Source organism: Aulonocara sp. 'chitande type north' Nkhata Bay, linkage group LG15 (genome assembly GCF_057382095.1).
Source record: "Aulonocara sp. 'chitande type north' Nkhata Bay isolate Kocher_YH1m ecotype deep benthic linkage group LG15, A_spYH_male_GT1.1, whole genome shotgun sequence".
Lineage (NCBI taxonomy): Eukaryota > Metazoa > Chordata > Actinopteri > Cichliformes > Cichlidae > Aulonocara > Aulonocara sp. 'chitande type north' Nkhata Bay.
Genome location: NC_141358.1, coordinates 19,731,631 through 19,745,089, shown reverse-complemented (window position 1 = coordinate 19,745,089; position 13,459 = coordinate 19,731,631). Strand labels below are relative to the sequence as shown.

At 40.0% G+C, this 13,459-nt stretch overlaps 1 protein-coding gene and 1 long non-coding RNA gene across 3 annotated transcripts in view; one reads left to right on the top strand and one right to left on the bottom strand.

Moving 5' to 3' along the window:
- LOC147312948 (exostosin-1) overlaps positions 1-13,459 on the bottom strand; it is a 435,823-nt gene that overhangs the window by 152,036 nt on the left and 270,328 nt on the right. The window lies entirely within an intron of this gene.
- LOC147312953 (uncharacterized) lies at positions 3,964-5,692 on the top strand. The gene is made up of 4 exons (XR_015125111.1): positions 3,964-4,086; positions 4,296-4,405; positions 5,198-5,246; positions 5,364-5,692. It is a non-coding gene; the product is annotated as an uncharacterized LOC147312953 (long non-coding RNA).

Genomic DNA, 13,459 nt, shown 5'->3' with positions numbered 1-13,459 from the left:
TTTGAGGCTGTGGACAGGTGTCTTTTATACAGATGATGAGTTCAAACAGGTGCCATTCATACAGGTAACGAGTGGGGGACAGAAAAGCGTCTTACAGAAGACGTTACAGGTCTGTGAGAGCCAGAGATTTTCCTTGTTTGAGGTGACCAAATACTTATTTTCCACCCTGATTTACGAATAAATTCTTTACAAATCCTACCATGTGGATTCATGGATTTTTTTTTTCACATTCTGTCTCTCACAGTTGAAGTGTACCTCTGGTGCAAATTACTGACCTCTGTCATCATTTTAAGTGGGGGAACTTGCACAATCGGTGGCTGACTAAATACTTTTTTGCCCCACTGTACATATAGGATCTTGGGGGTGGGCACGATACACGGAATCCAAAGTACCATCAGGGTGTACATCCCACCCCTGGCGTCGTTGCCCACCTCTCAATTTTAAATACACGTAGACATTGAGGGCTAGCAGGAGGGACTATGCGCTTACCTGCTGCTCTCTGGCAGGTAGCTCCATGCCCTCCTGGGTTTTAAATGCACCTTAGAACACACATGCATCAACACTACAATGAGCGGGTGGAGGGAGGTTTGGAGTCTTCTCTCATCCCCATTCTCTGCGACCTGCTGGAGCGGGGGGGCTAGGAGGAGGAGTTGGCCGTCCGACTGCGGTCTGGAGTGTGGGGCCTCCCTGCTGCTGCGGAGTCGGGGCGGTCTGCCTCCCCCCATCGCAGGGAAAAGGGTAACACCACCTGGGTCTGGGTGCAGTTCCCCCCTCAAGGGGCAAGGGTACCTAGACCCGGTTTGTAGAGTATGCTTGGGGAGTGTGATCGTGTGTACAGCTGTTTCCACGTTGGTTGAGTGTGGAGTAAGTGCATATGAGAGCATGAGGGTGGGAATGGATGTTTGTATATGTGTGTGCCTGTATTTCTGTGTCTATATGTCAGGTTGGGTGTCAGGCGCCACCTCTCTGGGGACATCTTAGGCCCTCCAAGGTTTGGAGGCCTATCTCCCCCTACCACCACTTCCCCTGCCAGTGGCGGACTCCCTCAGACATCGGTGCGTTGGTGGTTCTTTGTGTCCGGGGATGGGCGTCCAGGTACACACCAGCTCACTCCTTGGCGGCCGCTTATCGGGGCCTGGAGCCTGGGGCTCGCTCGGGCCACTTCGGAGGTGGGGTGCCCCCGGCCTCTCGGCCTGGGGCTTGGTCACACAGGCACGGCTGGCTGCCGGCGGAGCTCACGGGCGCGTCACTGCAACTCCCCCTGGCTTCTGCTCCGCGGCTGAGTGAGCCCTCATCTGGGACTCTCCTCAGCTCTTTCTGGGACAGTGGCGCGGCTGCCCCTCTGTTGGTCTTCCTTGGTCTCTTGTGTTCTGGGGGCCTCTGGATGTCTGGAGTTTTGATCTCCTCCATACCTGCTTCATGCCCTGGAGGACGGGGCTGTGGCCCCCCCCCCACACCCTCTAGCAGATCATTACATGAAGGAACCTTTAAAAAAAAACTAAAAAAAAACAAGCGCGTCCATGCTCACAGGTGTACACACGGGTGATCACACCCACAAACTACACCCTTTTTGGCTCCTACCTCAAAGCACACTGTGTTCTGTTGATCTTATGTGCTGCACAATAATGTTTAATATTTAGTATTTACTGTCATATTCCCATATATCATTGGGATGTTGTTTATTCTATTACTCTTGTTCTCTTCTGCTTGTTTTCTTTTTTCTTTCTCAGCAGGTGATCCAGGTGATTGATATATGCATTTTTTTTCTGCTCATTCTTTTGGTTTTTGTCTTTTGCCCTTCTCCCCCGTCCCTCTTCTCAGCTGTTTCTCTTTCCCTCTTTCTTTCTCCCCTTCTTTCCCCCAGTCAAGTCTGTCCCGTATTCAGTAAGTGAAAATAAAATAAACAATAAAATGTGAATCAAATGGACCATTACGGCAAGGCTGGGATGGTCAATTTGGTAAAGTAAATCCGTTGGGCATCTTTCTTTGCCTTTAGACAACAATTCTGATGGCAAAAGAGCCAAACGGGACAGGCGCAAAAAAAAAAAAACAAAAAAAAAAAAACACAGCAAATACAAAAATGGTAGAAAAACACAAAGAACACAACAGAAGTTGAATAAAAAAATTATCACAAAGTGTTTCTGTGGATGCAGGCAACAACAGATGCAGAAATGACAGAAACTAAAACATGCAAAGAATTGCATTGAGACATGTAAAAAGAAGCAAATTATTCATCAGTGTTGAGAAGGAAAAAAGATATAAAGCAATGTGTACTTTCACATGATTCATTTGATTCACAATGATACATTCATCACATGATTCCTATAATACTGTAGATACACGTTAGCTATTAGCCATTTACAGACAAGCAAACAGTAAATGGATAATAGTAAGACATTGTCTTACCAAAAAAAACCCTTTTGTATGAGCTTTTGTGTTACGGCCCTAGCAGGGCCTCCTCCTGAAGTTGCCTGTGTGGGCGTATCCTACCATCTCTCCTGCCTTAGGTGCCACCTTTTTCTATCGTACAGCTGACTCACATCAGCAATTAAATGTATTTAAGAGCAGAGAAAGGTGAGCTCTGGTGCCAGAGTGCCATGTGAGTGGTTGCAGCTAGTGAGCTGTGTGAGTGTTTGGAGGTTGCAGCTAGTAGCTAGTGAGATTGGTTTTTTTGTGATTGTTTGCTCCTGCTTGGTGGAGAGGAGTGTTTGGTTACTAACCTTTTTTCTGGCTTACTTTTCAGTTCACTGACCAACGCTTGAGTTTTGTTTTGTTTCTTTAAATGGTGATAGCGGCTTGTCCGTCTCTTTTAGTTGAGTTATTAATAGGAACTTTAATAAAACTCTTTCATTAAACCATTTTGCCTCTGTCTCCTTTTTCTGACCCGGACACATTTTGTTACTTCCCCCTCATTGCCTGGACCCCTTTTAGGGGAACGTAACATTTTGCTACATTTTTTTTTCTATATGTTGGTATTTTCTAAAGTTGCAGTAAATTTGACCCCTTAGGGCCACCGTAGCCATTTGACAGTTGGAACAGTAGTTTCTTTCCTGAAGATCTCTGTGGGTGATGATGCTTGATGCATTGACACCAGCCTTGATCCACTTCTTGTAAAGCTCTCACAAGTTCTTGAATCAACTTTTCTTGACAATTATGTCAGGACTGTAGCGATCCCCATTGTTTCTCTGCCTTTTCATACAACACGTTTTCCTTCCAGTCCACTTTCCATAAATATGATTTGATATAGCACTCTGTGAAAAGCCAAGCTTTTTAGCAATGACCTTCTTTGGTTTTCTGGTACCCTCCTTGTGGAGGACATCAGTGATTCTCATCTGTCAAGTCAGCAGTCCCTATGATTATGATGATGCATGTGTTGAACCAGGCTGAGAGATAGATGGCAATTAATTTGTCTAAATAGCAGTTTTACTCAGACTCAGACTTAAATTTTTTAATAACCTGAAATACTGAACTTTGACTTTCCATTAACAATAAGCCATAATCATTAATATTAAAACAAAAAGCTTGATATATTCCAGTTTACATGTAATGAATACAGAGAATATGAAAGTCTATCTTTTTTGAATTGAATGTGAGAGTATGTCCACAATGATTTCCTTTCTGTAGTATAAACACACTTTTTTAAAATAAAAGTTCAACTGCCAGTAGGCGCAGGAAGAATACTTAAAATATACAAACCCTTCTTTGTTATGTTCTCATAACATTCAAACTACTTAACAGTTAAAACCAGTATCACCAGGTTTACACAAGAATGGTTTTCTAAGTTCACTTTTTTCCTCTATTTTTTTTGCCATTTCACATATTTAGCCAAACCACTTCCATACAGAAGAATTATTCTATAAACCTCGACCATAGAGAAGTGACAGAAGAAGTTCTCATTAGATCAAAATGTTATCTGTTGTTGCAAAATACATTGCAGAGTACGAAACATTACAACATAACAAACTAGAGCTGATAATAGCTACCCGCTACACCGCCCATTCCTGCCAGACCCAGATACACTCAGACTGATCTCAGTCTGCTCACTTTTTCTCACAACAATTTACCATCTCTAACACTTAATCTAAGGTAAATAATAGAACAACTTTATTTATAAAGAGAAACTTTTGCAATTAAAGCTGGTATCACACACACACACACACACACACACACACACACATATATATATATATATATATATTTATTATGTGTAATATGTATTTATGCATATTAAGAAATCATTTACAGAATGACTTTGATCCTTGATATAATATTTGCAATACGTTTTTGTGTTTCAGGATGAAGGGTGTTGTGATTTTTCTTGTGTTGACACTGGTCCTGTTCATGGCTGAACCCGTGGAGCCTCGATTTCGTTCGAGTTTTCGAAAGGGTTTACAGAGGTTTAGAGGTAAAGCTGCATAATGACAGCAAAACGTACATTCACAGTTAAGTTCAATATTAAGGCTATCAATAATTTACCTTTGGAAATATCACACATTCCCTCTTTTTTACAGTGGATTTTCTTGAACTTGTGGTGAAACTAAAAGAGTAGAACATGTTCACCAGTTAGAAGATTATACCACCGCCATTTCCTCTAGATAGCTCTGATTGAAAAAAGTGCTTATTCCATCTGTATTGGGTCAGCCTAAATAGTGAATAAGTTTGGTCTTTGGCAAAACCACTGTAAAAAAACAAGAAAAAAAAACAATTCACTAAATTCACTAAAAAAGTAAATGTATTTCAGTTTTTTTTTTATCACTTTTCTTGTTTTTCTATAATTGTTGAAGGGAAAAATCATAATTTTTTAAACTAATTTATTTTCTAACTCATTCTAATACAATTATAGACACTAATAACAAGATTCTTTTGAATGTATTAATTTCAAATATTTGCCAAAACAAATATAGATATATATAGAGAGACAGAAAATTAATGAATCAGGTGGAGGAGGTGCGCACACACTCACAATCACACACACACATAAAATGGTGCCATATATGTGGACACTGGAATGTCTGAATGAATGTGCTGTCTTTATATAATGTTCTATTAAAATATCCAATAAGAAACTATATAGTTAAAACTGAAAATACAGTTGCTGCTGCTGATTAATTGATCAGCATCATAAAAACATTCTTTTCAGTATATCTGTATTTATTCTCATGTGGTAACAGCTTTTTAACTTTCAACCTTTTTGTAGAAAGCAAATACCCAGACAGACTGAAGAGGCTGGCTAAGGGAGTGGTTAGGTAAGGAATTTCTCTAAAACTTCTCTAAAAGTTACTGTTAGTGATTATAAATAAAGAAAAAGGGATTTTTGGTTGTTTTTTTTTTTTAAATTCTCAAATCTTGGTGTTTTCTGCCAGACATGGGCCTGCCTGGATGCAAGGTATTGGCAGCCTACTACCACGTGGAGATGGTGCTCGCCTTGATGATGAGATGTCATAGAGCGCAGTTCAACGGAGGATCTGGTTCCTGCTTCGCAATGCAATCAACACATATAAATCAGAAGATCCCATGACAATTCAGCAGTCTTTGCTCTGTCATGACTATAATGCTTAAATGATCATTTAGGCATTATATCATCACTTGATATTTAGACACCTCATAAAGGTTTTAAAAAAATGTGTAAAAAAATAAAAAAGCTTCACGTTGCAACTGCCTGATGAATAAAACTGCAACAGCAAAAGTGAAACTTTGTCTGGCATCATTGATGATAAGAGATGCACTGACCTGATTTAGCAGGTTTATATTTTCACCAATATTGTTTTTTAAAGTACGTAAGCCAAAAAACTTTGCTTGTAGGTGAGACTGACTTTATCAAACTTACATAATAATAAATAACTGTCTGAAAGACCATAGTTTTGCATCGATGTCAAGACTGACAGTGAGTTAATATTTATATTATGAACATTACGTTTCTCCACCGTTATGTTAAAGGAAATATGTGTAAGTCACACTTCCTCTTTGTGTCTAATAATCAGAGCTTATATTTTTATGTTTTGGAGGGTAACTTGTTTTATTAAACTTGTCCACTTGTCTAATTACTGTAGCACGCATCCAGAGCAGTAAAAAATTGTGATGGCTAAGAGCTAGAAAAGCAGGTGACGGGCTAAATGCTGTTACTAATAGTCCATATCAACTAAGAGACTTATTATAAACACTGATGAACAAACAATGCAGAAAAGCAGGGGTTAAAAAGTAAAACTTTCTTCCTGGAAAAAAATGTTAGTTGGGACATTTACATAGTTAGTGGACATAAATCTCTTTGATGACATTTTATGAGACCACATATTTTACAATTAGCATTGTTTTCAGTTCAGTTAAGGTACAAATCTGTGTAATGTATGTATAATATGCCAGCAATATGTGATATCACTCTAGAGAAACATTTTATTTGATAAACTGTCTTTTGCCAGTGCATAATTTGGCTCAGTGGCGATACATTGAGCTAAGATATGGAAAGACATGTAAGCTCCATGCAAGAGTAAACAGATCTGGGGACACATTTGGGGAAAGTTATTAATTCACACTCATTGCCTGACCTCTACACATCAAGGTCTTTGGACCTAAATAGAGACAACACTAAGGGAGCATAAATGGCATAATGCTTTTAAGCGACCTGTCATTTACAATGCAGCCTTTCTCAACAAACATCAGCAAACACATCAACTGTTTTTGTGCAGTTTGTTACACAGTGTATCTGCTAGGTAGAGCTACAGGTGCTGTTTTTCCCAGAAAGACAAAAGAATGAAAGATAGATGCGAAGAGGAAGAAGGAAATTTATCTGGAGAGGTAAGACTGCTCAGTGACAATCCCAAAACTGAAAATTTTAAACTTACATGTAAGCTCACTTTTTTTCCTTTAGAATTTTTAAGTCAGATATTGGATTTGCACCATCCATCCATCAATCCATCCATTCTCTTGCACTTATCCTTAAGGAGTCGTGGGTGATCGGGAGCCTACTTCAACCACCACAGGTAGTTGGTACCAATCTGTCGCAGGGCTAACACAGAGAGAAAGACACCATTCATAGTCACACCTATGGGTAATTTAGAATCACATAACCCCACTAAGTGCATGTGTTTGGACTGTGGGAGGAAGCCTGAGTACCTAGAAAGAACCCACGCAAACATGGGGGAACATGCAAACTCTACACAGAAAAGCCTGGGCAAGATGGTGAAGTCAAACTCAGGATCTTCTTGCTGTGAGGCCAACCACCATGCCACCGTGCTGCCCATGATTTGAAGTTGTGTGTGTTTTTGTTACCACTAAAATATCAAACAACAGAAATTAGGGTGCTAACTGTGTTATTTAAAGGCTGCATAAAATACAAGGCAGTTTAGTGCAGGATAAGGAGGTCATATACTGTACTGCATCATGCTGTGAATTTACAAAAATGTATTGTCTAGAATGAGGACAGTATTAACAATATAATACTGTCGGTCCACAAAGAGCAGTAACGCACTACAAAGCGTTACTGCCTCCTCCAGGCATGCAAAAAGGCTTGGGGTGAAGAAGTCTTACTAATGACTGCTGAAATAAAAAAGACTGATTAATGATGTGTACACGGCATATTTCAACATTTTCAACACTCAGTGAAAGAAATATACAGTATAAATTGATTCCTCATCTCAAATCTAATCATATTTTCTTCTTCCAATTAGCAAAGACAAAAGCTTAGTTGGAAGCCACATTATGAATGCTGAATCTGACACCAGCTTAAAGCTATTTGGTTTGGAAGAAATGCCTTAGATTCTTACATTCTGTAGCATTGGGTTTGCAATGCAATCAACAAATGCATAAGCAAACAAAATAATAATTACAAATAATCATAGAAGCAGGGGTCTAATTGTTTTATTGAAAATCTAAAAAAGCTCAATATTTCAAACAGCACTACTCAACAAAACAGCAATTTTAAAAGTCAAACACTGTTTGTGTTTTTTCTAGGGAAATCTTTATCTAATTTTGTATTATTATTTCCAGTGATGATAAGGAAATCCTCTTCATAAGTTTGATGATGGTGATGTTTCTGCTTTTTGGGGCTTCAAACACCAAATGTTTAGCAGTTTTCTGTACTACCTGTGGTTTCTGCTCAGTATAGACCATAGCCAGCGAGCAGTTCTACACATCAGTCCACATGGACACCATTTGTCAACACAGACAGTTTCACGCAAACACACACACATTGTGTAAGCTAAAAACATGATTTATGCAGAGTTGTACAGTAGGTGGAGCGCATAAAAACTGTCCACAATACCTAACTTAGAGTCTCTTTTTCTGAGTAATCCACAGCCCGGCTATCTTCCCAGGTCGCTGTGTGAGTCTTCACATCAAATACATATCAGATTCTAAGAGTTATTGCTTAATTAAAGCTGTCTTTGTGAGTTTTTAATTGGAATTGGCATAATAAAACTAATTTATTGTGTATCTTTTGTTTGTCTGAAAAACACTGGAGACAAGAAGGTAGATGAAAAACATGATCAGTAAGGATATGAATGGACAAACAATCCTATTGAAGATTAGCATTAGTGAGGGTCGTTGTTAATGTCTCTTTTGCTCTTGGAGTGGGCCTCAAAGAGAATACAGTATTCAGGTTCAGGTGCTTTAAAGTGACCACTTTCATGGTAGTACAAGAGTTTCAATGTTGGTTTGTGTTCTATGGAAACACCAAGGTCTCTAATGCTTTTACTTTTGACTCACAAAATACAGCTAAAACCCTTAAACCCTGCTCAATATTTGGCAATAAAACCCTTTCTGATTCTGATTCTAAAGCTACAAGGCCTACGATTTTTTTACCATCTCAATCAAAATGTTCATGCTGAAGTACTACTATGGTTTATATACAACTGAACTCTTGTCAACGCTCAGCTCAGAATGAAACATGATCGTTGATGTGTGATAATTTGTCACATTTAAAAAATGATAATAGATGCTCTATATTTTCTTTTGGTGTGCTTTGGTAAAAAAAACAAAAAAAACAAAAAACCATCAGACACAAGTCAGGTTGGCTGCAAATAGCTGCTGCTAGGTTATCAGTAGTTTTAAGCTCAAACACCCTACCCTAATACTCTGCTGCACAATCCCAGCCTTATTTTTTTTACTCTTCTTTAATTTAAAATCACTGTTATGTCAACATTATGCACTCCACACTGTATATAAATGCCACTTGTTTTGCACATATTCAACTCTGTATATTTTATATATTTTATTATTATTATTATTATTATTATTATTTTATTTTATTTTTTTACTATTTAATTTGTAAAAATGTGTATACACACACACACACACACACACACACACACACACACACACGTAGGAAAATATTTAGTATACACATCCAGAAATGCATACACTATTATATATTGTACATATATTTATTAGTTTCAGGTTGGCCATTCTTGTATTTTGCTCGTTTGTGTTGTTGTGTTTGCACATCTCTGTTGCTTGTGGGGCTCGCACACAAGAATTTCACTCGCATGTGCTGTGCCAGTGTGCCTGCACATGTGATGTGACGATAAAAAGTGATTTGATTTGATTTGATTTGATATTTACATTTCCATGCTCTTACAGCATAAGGCCCTCACTATGTTCCTTGTACTTTAACTTTGTTTATTTACTGTAAACTGTAGTGTTTTTATTCTTTATCCTGCTGCTGTAACACAGTAATTTCCCTTAAATAAAGCATCTGTCTGTCTGTCTACAGCACCATGCCTTAGGCTGTATCAACAGTTTAATCGTGTGTGGATATTTTTTTTTAAGTCATGATATCATTGATGCAGACTGTGGGTAGATTCTTTTTTTCATTGTTGCTTTACAATAAGGAAAACAGTAACATGTAATTATGAAAGAATGAGTAAATAAAAGAATTGAAAATAAAAAAAGATTGGCCTGAAACACTCATCACACCCTGATAATTCCTGATCCAGGATTATATAATAAGCAATAATTTTTAGCAATAGTTTTATCCGATACCGGTGCCAAATCGGTACTTTTGAAACGGTGCCGGTGCTTAAACAGTGCTCGAACCGGTGCTTAAAGAATGGAGAACACAAACTTTGTCCAAAAACCTCTCATGTTCAGCTGTTTTTTTTGTAAAAAGATAACAATGTTAGCCTTTTCTGCAGCTATGTGGCATATATGGTATCACTCTTGGCTGGAAGCAGTGCTTAAACAATGGACAAACACAAACTTTATACAAAAACCTCTTATGTTTACCTGTTTTCCACTTTTTCTTTGGTCATTTTAGCCTTTTTGGCCAGGGTGAAGGGAGTATCTGCCATCAAACAAGAAGACAGCCGCATGTAGCTATGATGATGTTTGCTAGTTCACCTTACCTGCATTAATGTAATAACGTGGTTAGCCTACTCAACGTAAATTACACACTAACAACATTAAGCTACGCACGCAGAGAAGAACGGCTGCTGCTGCATCATCATCCTCATCATTTCTGCTACACTGGCAGGGCTAGGGGCCAGGACTCTATTCTTTGGGTTTTTGGGGGATGTTGCTCCGGGTCCGATAACTGGCAACCCACCCGACGTGCACAGTGTGAGGTCTCGCAGCAAGCTATCAAATACGGCGCATTTCTCGGCTTTTAAAAAAAACGCTATGCGTCGCCAGCTGTTTAATCGGATTCTTGGTGTTACCTCCTTTGACAGTATCACAGTATCATCTTAAAGCACTTGTTGCAGGCTGCTGAGTTTGCATATTTTGCTGTGAAGTACAGCCAGACTTTTGACCGCTTCGCCTTGGACATTTTTAATCTGTAGCTCTGCATAAAAGAACGTACGTACCTGGGCCCGCCTACTATCCTCGGACACGTAAAATGATTGGCTAGAAGTGTATCACAGCTCAGGAAAAAAAAGCACCGAAATAAAGCACCGAAATGTGCGCTGCTTTTCGGTCTGGTTACTACCGTTTATGTCAGACACCGGTACCCATCCCTACTAGTAAATATGATTCACTTTACTCGAGGTGCCACAAAGAATAAGAAATGTTGGAGTAATTAGTAATGAATGAACAGTTGATGCTCAGTGTTTGAATTAGAGTCAATAAGGAATAACTCATAAAGAAAATGGGGAGATAATCACGTTACCGCTAATTATGAATTACTCATTACCTAATGATTCACTTATTTAGTATCTCCCAGACCGTTCTACAGTAGAAGAAAATCATTATCAATAATAAAGTCTTAAATCAAGGGTAATTAGGGAAGTATTGAAGAATGACTGATTACATATGAGTTTTTCTTGATTTGTTGGTCATTCATTCTGTAGTAACTGAGCATATGTGTCTCCCTATTAAATGTAATGGTCTATGTGTGCATTTCCCTCCTGTTTCTTTAGCTCCTCCCCTTTGTGAGTGTGGACGCTTCATCTCTTTGCTCTTGAATGCTTTGCTTCTTATATTGATTTTTATTGATTTTTATGCTGATTTTTTCCCTTTTTTCCGTGTGAGCTTACCTGCGATAACTTCTGGACACTTGTAGATCATTAGGACTAGAGTGTTCTTAACAGAAACAGCAACATTTTATGGTTACCTTGTCCTCAGCGCTCCGTGTGTCTGTGGCCTAGACACAGCTGAAGCCTGATTACAGCGTCTGGGCACCGAGCAGCCTCAATAGCCTGGAAAGGTGCTAACCGCTAGGCTAACTAGCAACAAGATGCCTTCCCTCTCCACAGATGACTACCACAGCCTCCTGCAGAAGATTGCAGTACTGGAGACAAAAATTCATCGCTTAGAAGTAAACGTGGAGGTAAATGGACTGTGTGGAAATGAAACAACCTTGCCTTTGATTCAAAACAATGGCGATGAGCAAGCTAGTACACAGCTAAGGAGCACAGATAACATGACCAAGAAAGTAGACTCTGTGCATTATTATAAATCCTCAAGTGATAATCCCCCCTTAGACTGTCTTGGTGCAAAACCAAGACATAAATCATGTCTCCTGGAAGGGGGAGGACGTATCACAGGCAGGGCACAGCGAGCTGAAATCTCTGAAACTGACTGGCCTTCACTTCCTACGAGACAGAGAAGCTCTTCTACCCCTATATACGGGAGGAAACAGGACTGGACAACCGTGAATAGGAAGGTTAACAACAAACCTCCAAAACAACTGAATGTGAAACTGCAGAACAGATTTGCTCCACTATCAAAGGACCCTGGATCTATATCGGACAACCATCCATCTAAAAGCAGCGAAATAAGGTCTGAAAATCTGTTGAAAAGTGAAAGGCCACAGGGAAAGCTAAAGGCTAGGCCTGAAACTCTGATTGTGGGTGACTCTGCCGTAAAGGATGTACAAAGGATGTGTGGTAAGAACACTAAAGTCCTCTGCTTTCCTAACGATATGGTCAACAACCTGAAGGAGAGAATTCTTCAAATTGCAGATGAATATCCAACTGTGACAAACATTGTTCTGCATACAGGGTCAAACGATGTGTCCAAACAACAGTCGGAGGTTCTGAAACGGGACTTTACTGGATTATTAAGTACTGTAAACTATCTGAATGCAGCTGTATTCATCAGTGGACCTGTACCGCCCATCAGAGGAGGGGACGAGAGATTCAGCAGGTTGTTTACACTGAATAAATGGCTTATATCAGCATGTGCTGACCACTCAGTGCATTTTATCGACAACTTTAATATTTTTTGGGAACGCAGGCATCTGTTCAAAGCAAATGGATTTAATTTTAACAAGTCAGGGGTGAAACTGTTCACCTCCAACTTGTTTTATTCCATACGTCATCCATCCGTGCTTGGTGCCAAGGCTGAGATAAATGAGGAGTTATCTCATAAAGAGGAACAAACAGTACTCCAAGAACAGACAAAGCCCAGCAGAAACCTTGAGGAGGAGCTCCATTTGCCCCCACCCGGGAAGAGCCTCAGAAAGGAGAGACATCTAAGGCAAGAAGAGGGGTCCCTATTTGCCTCCAACTCTCTCAACAACACCAACGACCAGGACCAGGGACCACGACCTTCCCCAGTCCCCCAAACCCCTGACAGGCCATCACCCTCCTCCCCCTCCCTTTCTCCCTCCTCCCCACACCTGAAATTCACTGAGGAGATGATGGAGCGGGTCAATGCTGGGCTCAGATCTACCCCCCGTCCCAATCCCTTTTTGTCCCCCATAAACCCCCCACCAGAGCGGCCAAAGGTTCGCCATCGAGCCCTACCCTCAACAGAGCAATCGAAGTCACATTGCCCAGCCTCGCCCCCCTTAGTTCCTCTTCATGCCCTGTCTCCGCAGTCTGATGCGTGATGTGTGAAGGGTCCGGGCTGTGAGGATTATGGCAGTGATGACTTTTCCCAGGAGAAGCTGGGACCCTGTTTACTAGAAGGTTTTAAAATTTCTGTACTTTTAGGTGACAGGAGACATGTGGCCTGGTCAAAACACAGAGAGCTGCACTCTAAAAGATCTTTAAACATAGTAAACATACCTTGTGTGCCACAGACT